Source organism: Camellia sinensis, chromosome 6 (assembly GCF_055761805.1).
Source record: "Camellia sinensis isolate YWXY chromosome 6, ASM5576180v1, whole genome shotgun sequence".
Classification (NCBI taxonomy): domain Eukaryota; kingdom Viridiplantae; phylum Streptophyta; class Magnoliopsida; order Ericales; family Theaceae; genus Camellia; species Camellia sinensis.
Genome location: NC_138966.1, coordinates 7,590,746 through 7,601,093, shown reverse-complemented (window position 1 = coordinate 7,601,093; position 10,348 = coordinate 7,590,746).

Here is a 10,348-nt window from a genome sequence, read left to right as displayed (position 1 = left end):
CGGGGTTTCCGTAACATTTCTTGCGCATTACGGTTGAACACTCGAACACCTATACGGATTCTTCTGCACAGTGGCAGATATGTAAATACGGGGTTTACGTACCATTTCTTGCGCATTACGGTTCGAACACTCGAACACCTATACGGATTCTCCTGCACAGTGGCAGATATGTAAATACGGGGTTTCCGTACCATTTCGTGCGCATTACGGTTCGAACTCTCGAACACCTATACGGATTCTCCTGCACAGTGGCAGATATGTAAATACGGGGTTTTCCTACCATATCTTGCGCATTACGGTTCGAACGATCGAACACCTATACGGATTCTCCTGCACAGTGGCAGATATGTAAATACGGGGTTTCCGTACCATTTCTTGCGCATTACGGTTCGAACACTCGAACACCTATACGGATTCTCCTACACAGTGGCAGATATGTAAATACGGGGTCTTCGTACCATTTCTTGCGGATTACGGTTCGAACACTCGAACACCTATACGGATTCTCCTGCACAGTGGCAGATATCTAAATACGGGGTTTCCGTACCATTTCTTGCGCATTACGGTTCGAACACTCAGACACCTATACAGATTCTCCTGCACAGTGGCAGATATGTAAATACGGGGTTTCCGTACCATTTCTTGCGCATTACGGTTCGAACACTCGAACACCTATACGGATTCTCCTGCACAATGGCAGATATGTAAATACGGGGTTTCCGTACCATTTCTGGCGCATTACGGTTCGAACACTCGAACACCTATACGGATTCTCCTGCACAGTGGCAGATATGTAAATACGGGGTTTACATTCCATTTCTTGCGCATTACGGTTCGAACACTCGAACACCTATACGGATTCTCCTGCACAGTGGCAGATATGTAAATACGGGGTTTCCTTACCATTTCTTGCGCATTACGGTTCGAACACTCGAACACCTATACGGATTCTCCAGCACAGTGGCAGATATGTAAATACGGGGTTTTCGTACCATTTCTTGCGCATTACGGTTCGAACACTCGAACACCTATACGGATTCTCCTGCATAGTGGCAGATATGTAAATACAGGATTTACATACCATTTCTTGCGCATTACGGTTCGAACACTCGAACACCTATACGGATTCTCCTGCACAGTGGCAGATATTTAAATACGGGGCTTCCGTACCATTTCTTGCGCATTACGGTTCGAACACTCGAACACCAATACGGATTCTCCTGCACAGTGGCAGATATGTAAATACGGGGTTTCCTTACCATTTCTTGCGCATTACGGTTCGAACACTCGAACACCTATACGGATTCTCCTGCACAGTGGCAGATATGTAAATACGGGGTTTCCGTACCATTTCTTGCGCATTACGGTTCGAACACTCGAACACCTATACGGATTCTCCTGCACAGTGGCAGATATGTAAATACGGGGTTTCCGTACCATTTCTTGCGCATTACGGTTCGAACACTCGAACACCTATACGGATTCTCCTGCACAGCGGCAGATATGTAAATACAAGATTTACATACCATTTCTTGCGCATTACGGTTCGAACACTCGAATACCTATACGGATTCTCCTGCACAGTGGCAGATATGTAAATACGGGGTTTCCGTAACATTTCTTGCGCATTACGGTTCGAACACTCGAACACCAATACGGATTCTCCTGCACAGTGGCAGATATGTAAATACGGGGTTTCCTTACCATTTCTTGCGCATTACGGTTCGAACACTCGAACACCTATACGGATTCTCCTGCACAGTGGCAGATATGTAAATACGGGGTTTCCGTACCATTTCTTGCGCATTACGGTTCGAACACTCGAACACCTATACGGATTCTCCTGCACAGTGGCAGATATGTAAATACGGGGTTTCCGTACCATTTCTTGCGCATTACGGTTCGAACACTCGAACGCCTATACGGATTCTCCTGCACAGTGGCAGATATGTAAATACGGGGTTTTCGTACCATTTCTTGCGCATTACGGTTCGAACACTCGAACACCTATACCGATTCTCCTGCACAGTGGCAGATATCTAAATACGGGGTTTCCGTACCATTTCTTGCGCATTACGGTTCGAACACTCGAACACCTATACAGATTCTCCTGCACAGTGGCAGATATGTAAATACGGGATTTCCGTACCATTTCTTGCGCATTACGGTTCGAACACTCGAACACCTATACGGATTCTCCTACACAGTGGCAGATATGTAAATACAGGGTTTCCTTACCATTTCTTGCGCATTACGGTTCGACCACTCGAACACCTATACGGATTCTCCAGCACAGTGGCAGATATGTAAATACGGGGTTTCCGTACCATTTCTTGCGCATTACGGTTTGAACACTCGAACACCTATACGGATTCTCCTGCACAGTGGCAGATATGTAAATACGGGGTTTCCGTAACATTTCTTGCGCATTACGGTTCGAACTCTCGAACACTTATACGGATTCTCCTGCACTGTGGCAGATATGTAAATACGGGGTTTTCGTACCATATCTTGCGCATTACGGTTCGAACACTCGAACACCTATACGGATTCTCCTGCACAATGGCAGATATGTAAATACCGGGTTTACATACCATTTCTTGCGCATTACGGTTCGAACACTCGAACACCTATACGGATTTCCTGCACAGTGGCAGATATGTAAATACAGGGTTTACATACCATTTCTTGCGCATTACGGTTCGAACACTCGAACACCTATACGGATTCTCCTGCACAGTGGCAGATATTTAAATACGGGGTTTCCGTACCATTTCTTGCGCATTACGGTTCGAACACTCGAACACCAATACGGATTCTCCTGCACAGTGGCAGATATGTAAATACGGGGTTTCCTTACCATTTCTTGCGCATTACGGTTCGAACACTCGAACACCTATACGGATTCTCATGCACATTGGCAGATATGTAAATACGGGGTTTCCGTAACATTTCTTGCGCATTACGGTTCGAACTCTCGAACACTTATACGGATTCTCCTGCACAGTGGCAGATATGTAAATACGGGGTTTTCGTACCATATCTTGCGCATTACGGTTCGAACACTCGAACACCTATACGGATTCTCCTGCACAGTGACAGATATGTAAATACCGGGTTGACATACCATTTCTTGCGCATTACGGTTCGAACACTCGAACACCTATACGGATTTCCTGCACAGTCGCAGATATGTAAATACAGGGTTTACATACCATTTCTTGCGCATTACGGTTCGAACACTCGAACACCTATACGGATTCTCCTGCACAGTGGCAGATATTTAAATACGGGGTTTCCGTACCATTTCTTGCACATTACGGTTCGAACACTCGAACACCAATACGGATTCTCCTGCACAGTGGCAGATATGTAAATACGGGGTTTCCTTACCATTTCATGCGCATTACGGTTCGAACACTCGAACACCTATACGGATTCTCCTGCACAGTGGCAGATATGTAAATACGGGGTTTCCGTACCATTTCTTGCGCATTACGGTTTGAACACTCGAACACCTATACGGATTCTCCTGCACAGTGGCAAATATGTAAATACGGGGTTTCCGTAACATTTCTTGCGCATTACGGTTTGAACACTCGAACACCTATACGGATTCTTCTGCACAGTGGCAGATATGTAAATACGGGGTTTACGTACCATTTCTTGCGCATTACGGTTCGAACACTCGAACACCTATACGGATTCTCCGGCACAGTGGCAGATATGTAAATACGGGGTTTCCGTACCATTTCGTGCGCATTACGGTTCGAACTCTCGAACACCTATACGGATTCTCCTGCACAGTGGCAGATATGTAAATACGGGGTTTTCGTACCATATCTTGCGCATTACGGTTCGAACACTCGAACACCTATACGGATTCTCCTGCACAGTGGCAGATATGTAAATACGGGGTTTCCGTACCATTTCTTGCGCATTACGGTTCGAACACTCGAACACCTATACGGATTCTCCTACACAGGGGCAGATATGTAAATACGGGGTTTTCGTACCATTTCTTGCGGATTACGGTTCGAACACTCGAACACCTATACAGATTCTCCTGCACAGTGGCAGATATCTAAATACGGGGTTTCCGTACCATTTCTTACGCATTACGGTTCGAACACTCAGACACCTATACAGATTATCCTGCACAGTGGCAGATATGTAAATACGGGGTTTCCGTACCATTTCTTGCGCATTACGGTTCGAACACTCGAACACCTATACGGATTCTCCTGCACAATGGCAGATATGTAAATACGGGGTTTCCGTACCATTTCTGGCGCATTACGGTTCGAACACTCGAACACCTATACGAATTCTCCTGCACAGTGGCAGATATGTAAATACGGGGTTTACATTCCATTTCTTGCGCATTACGGTTCGAACACTCGAACACCTATACGGATTCTCCTGCACAGTGGCAGATATGTAAATACGGGGTTTCCTTACCATTTCTTGCGCATTACGGTTCGAACACTCGAACACCTATACGGATTCTCCAGCACAGTGGCAGATATGTAAATACGGGGTTTCCGTACCATTTCTTGCGCATTACGGTTCGAACACTCGAACACCTATACGGATTCTCCTGCATAGTGGCAGATATGTAAATACAGGATTTACATACCATTTCTTGCGCATTACGGTTCGAACACTCGAACACCTATACGGATTCTCCTGCACAGTGGCAGATATTTAAATACGGGGCTTCCGTACCATTTCTTGCGCATTACGGTTCGAACACTCGAACACCAATACGGATTCTCCTGCACAGTGGCAGATATGTAAATACGGGGTTTCCTTACCATTTCTTGCGCATTACGGTTCGAACACTCGAACACCTATACGGATTCTCCTGCACAGTGGCAGATATGTAAATACGGGGTTTCCGTACCATTTCTTGCGCATTACGGTTCGAACACTCGAACACCTATACGGATTCTCCTGCACAGTGGCAGATATGTAAATACGGGGTTTCCGTACCATTTCTTGCGCATTACGGTTCGAACACTCGAACACCTATACGGATTCTCCTGCACAGTGGCAAATATGTAAATACAGGATTTACATACCATTTCTTGCGCATTACGGTTCGAACACTCGAATACCTATACGGATTCTCCTGCACAGTGGCAGATATGTAAATACGGGGTTTCCGTAACATTTCATGCGCATTACGGTTCGAACACTCGAACACCAATACGGATTCTCCTGCACAGTGGCAGATATGTAAATACGGGGTTTCCTTACCATTTCTTGCGCATTACGGTTCGAACACTCGAACACCTATACGGATTCTCCTGCACAGTGGCAGATATGTAAATACGGGGTTTCCGTACCATTTCTTGCGCATTACGGTTCGAACACTCGAACACCTATACGGATTCTCCTGCACAGTGGCAGATATGTAAATACGGGGTTTCCGTACCATTTCTTGCGCATTACGGTTCGAACACTCGAACACCTATACGAATTCTCCTGCACAGTGGCAGATATGTAAATACGGGGTTTTCGTACCATTTCTTGCGCATTACGGTTCGAACACTCGAACACCTATACGGATTCTCCTGCACAGTGGCAGATATGTAAATACGGGGTTTTCTTACCATTTCTTGCGGATTACGGTTCGAACACTCGAACACCTATACGGATTCTCCAGCACAGTGGCAGATATGTAAATACGGGGTTTCCGTACCATTTCTTGCGCATTACGGTTCGAACAATCGAACACCTATACGGATTCTCCTGCACAGTGGCAGATATGTAAATACGGGGTTTCCGTACCATTTCTTGCGCATTACGGTTCGAACACTCGAACACCTATACGGATTCTCCTGCACAGTGGCAGATATGTAAATACGGGGTTTCCGTACCATTTCTTGCGCATTACGGTTCGAACACTCGAACACCTATACGGATTCTCCTGCACAGTGGCAGATATGTAAATACGGGGTTTTCTTACCATATCTTGCGTATTACGGTTCGAACACTCGAACACCTATACGGATTCTCCTGCACAATGGCAGATATGTAAATACCGGGTTTACATACCATTTCTTGCGCATTACGGTTCGAACACTCGAACACCTATACGGATTTCCTGCACAGTGGCAGATATGTAAATACAGGGTTTACATACCATTTCTTGCGCATTACGGTTCGAACACTCGAACACCTATACGGATTCTCCTGCACAGTGGCAGATATTTAAATACGGGGTTTCCGTACCATTTCTTGCGCATTACGGTTCGAACACTCGAACACCAATACGGATTCTCCTGCACAGTGGCAGATATGTAAATACGGGGTTTCCTTACCATTTCTTGCGCATTACGGTTCGAACACTCGAACACCTATACGGATTCTCATGCACATTGGCAGATATGTAAATACGGGGTTTCCGTAACATTTCTTGCGCATTACGGTTCGAACTCTCGAACACTTATACGGATTCTCCTGCACAGTGGCAGATATGTAAATACGGGGTTTTCGTACCATATCTTGCGCATTACGGTTCGAACACTCGAACACCTATACGGATTCTCCTGCACAGTGACAGATATGTAAATACCGGGTTGACATACCATTTCTTGCGCATTACGGTTCGAACACTCGAACACCTATACGGATTTCCTGCACAGTCGCAGATATGTAAATACAGGGTTTACATACCATTTCTTGCGCATTACGGTTCGAACACTCGAACACCTATACGGATTCTCCTGCACAGTGGCAGATATTTAAATACGGGGTTTCCGTACCATTTCTTGCACATTACGGTTCGAACACTCGAACACCAATACGGATTCTCCTGCACAGTGGCAGATATGTAAATACGGGGTTTCCTTACCATTTCATGCGCATTACGGTTCGAACACTCGAACACCTATACGGATTCTCCTGCACAGTGGCAGATATGTAAATACGGGGTTTCCGTACCATTTCTTGCGCATTACGGTTTGAACACTCGAACACCTATACGGATTCTCCTGCACAGTGGCAAATATGTAAATACGGGGTTTCCGTAACATTTCTTGCGCATTACGGTTTGAACACTCGAACACCTATACGGATTCTTCTGCACAGTGGCAGATATGTAAATACGGGGTTTACGTACCATTTCTTGCGCATTACGGTTCGAACACTCGAACACCTATACGGATTCTCCGGCACAGTGGCAGATATGTAAATGCGGGGTTTCCGTACCATTTCGTGCGCATTACGGTTCGAACTCTCGAACACCTATACGGATTCTCCTGCACAGTGGCAGATATGTAAATACGGGGTTTTCATACCATATCTTGCGCATTACGGTTCGAACACTCGAACACCTATACGGATTCTCCTGCACAGTGGCAGATATGTAAATACGGGGTTTCCGTACCATTTCTTGCGCATTACGGTTCGAACACTCGAACACCTATACGGATTCTCCTACACAGGGGCAGATATGTAAATACGGGGTTTTCGTACCATTTCTTGCGGATTACGGTTCGAACACTCGAACACCTATACAGATTCTCCTGCACAGTGGCAGATATCTAAATACGGGGTTTCCGTACCATTTCTTACGCATTACGGTTCGAACACTCAGACACCTATACAGATTATCCTGCACAGTGGCAGATATGTAAATACGGGGTTTCCGTACCATTTCTTGCGCATTACGGTTCGAACACTCGAACACCTATACGGATTCTCCTGCACAATGGCAGATATGTAAATACGGGGTTTCCGTACCATTTCTGGCGCATTACGGTTCGAACACTCGAACACCTATACGAATTCTCCTGCACAGTGGCAGATATGTAAATACGGGGTTTACATTCCATTTCTTGCGCATTACGGTTCGAACACTCGAACACCTATACGGATTCTCCTGCACAGTGGCAGATATGTAAATACGGGGTTTCCTTACCATTTCTTGCGCATTACGGTTCGAACACTCGAACACCTATACGGATTCTCCAGCACAGTGGCAGATATGTAAATACGGGGTTTCCGTACCATTTCTTGCGCATTACGGTTCGAACACTCGAACACCTATACGGATTCTCCTGCATAGTGGCAGATATGTAAATACAGGATTTACATACCATTTCTTGCGCATTACGGTTCGAACACTCGAACACCTATACGGATTCTCCTGCACAGTGGCAGATATTTAAATACGGGGCTTCCGTACCATTTCTTGCGCATTACGGTTCGAACACTCGAACACCAATACGGATTCTCCTGCACAGTGGCAGATATGTAAATACGGGGTTTCCTTACCATTTCTTGCGCATTACGGTTCGAACACTCGAACACCTATACGGATTCTCCTGCACAGTGGCAGATATGTAAATACGGGGTTTCCGTACCATTTCTTGCGCATTACGGTTCGAACACTCGAACACCTATACGGATTCTCCTGCACAGTGGCAGATATGTAAATACGGGGTTTCCGTACCATTTCTTGCGCATTACGGTTCGAACACTCGAACACCTATACGGATTCTCCTGCACAGTGGCAAATATGTAAATACAGGATTTACATACCATTTCTTGCGCATTACGGTTCGAACACTCGAATACCTATACGGATTCTCCTGCACAGTGGCAGATATGTAAATACGGGGTTTCCGTAACATTTCATGCGCATTACGGTTCGAACACTCGAACACCAATACGGATTCTCCTGCACAGTGGCAGATATGTAAATACGGGGTTTCCTTACCATTTCTTGCGCATTACGGTTCGAACACTCGAACACCTATACGGATTCTCCTGCACAGTGGCAGATATGTAAATACGGGGTTTCCGTACCATTTCTTGCGCATTACGGTTCGAACACTCGAACACCTATACGGATTCTCCTGCACAGTGGCAGATATGTAAATACGGGGTTTCCGTACCATTTCTTGCGCATTACGGTTCGAACACTCGAACACCTATACGAATTCTCCTGCACAGTGGCAGATATGTAAATACGGGGTTTCCGTACCATTTCTTGCGCATTACGGTTCGAACACTCGAACACCTATACGGATTCTCCTGCACAGTGGCAGATATGTAAATACAGGGTTTACATACCATTTCTTGCGCATTACGGTTCGAACACTCGAACACCTATACGGATTCTGCTGCACAGTGGCAGATTTGTAAATACGGGGTTTCCGTACCATTTCTTGCGCATTACGGTTTGAACACTCGAACACCTATACGGATTCTCCTGCACAGTGGCAAATATGTAAATACGGGGTTTCCGTAACATTTCTTGCGCATTACGGTTTGAACACTCGAACACCTATACGGATTCTTCTGCACAGTGGCAGATATGTAAATACGGGGTTTACGTACCATTTCTTGCGCATTACGGTTCGAACACTCGAACACCTATACGAATTCTCCTGCACAGTGGCAGATATGTAAATACGGGGTTTCCGTACCATTTCGTGCGCATTACGGTTCGAACTCTCGAACACCTATACGGATTCTCCTGCACAGTGGCAGATATGTAAATACGGGGTTTTCGTACCATATCTTGCGCATTACGGTTCGAACACTCGAACACCTATACGGATTCTCCTGCACAGTGGCAGATATGTAAATACGGGGTTTCCGTACCATTTCTTGCGCATTACGGTTCGAACACTCGAACACCTATACGGATTCTCCTACACAGGGGCAGATATGTAAATACGGGGTTTTCGTACCATTTCTTGCGGATTACGGTTCGAACACTCGAACACCTATACAGATTCTCCTGCACAGTGGCAGATATCTAAATACGGGGTTTCCGTACCATTTCTTACGCATTACGGTTCGAACACTCAGACACCTATACAGATTATCCTGCACAGTGGCAGATATGTAAATACGGGGTTTCCGTACCATTTCTTGCGCATTACGGTTCGAACACTCGAACACCTATACGGATTCTCCTGCACAATGGCAGATATGTAAATACGGGGTTTCCGTACCATTTCTGGCGCATTACGGTTCGAACACTCGAACACCTATACGAATTCTCCTGCACAGTGGCAGATATGTAAATACGGGGTTTACATTCCATTTCTTGCGCATTACGGTTCGAACACTCGAACACCTATACGGATTCTCCTGCACAGTGGCAGATATGTAAATACGGGGTTTCCTTACCATTTCTTGCGCATTACGGTTCGAACACTCGAACACCTATACGGATTCTCCAGCACAGTGGCAGATATGTAAATACGGGGTTTCCGTACCATTTCTTGCGCATTACGGTTCGAACACTCGAACACCTATACGGATTCTCCTGCATAGTGGCAGATATGTAAATACAGGATTTACATACCATTTCTTGCGCATT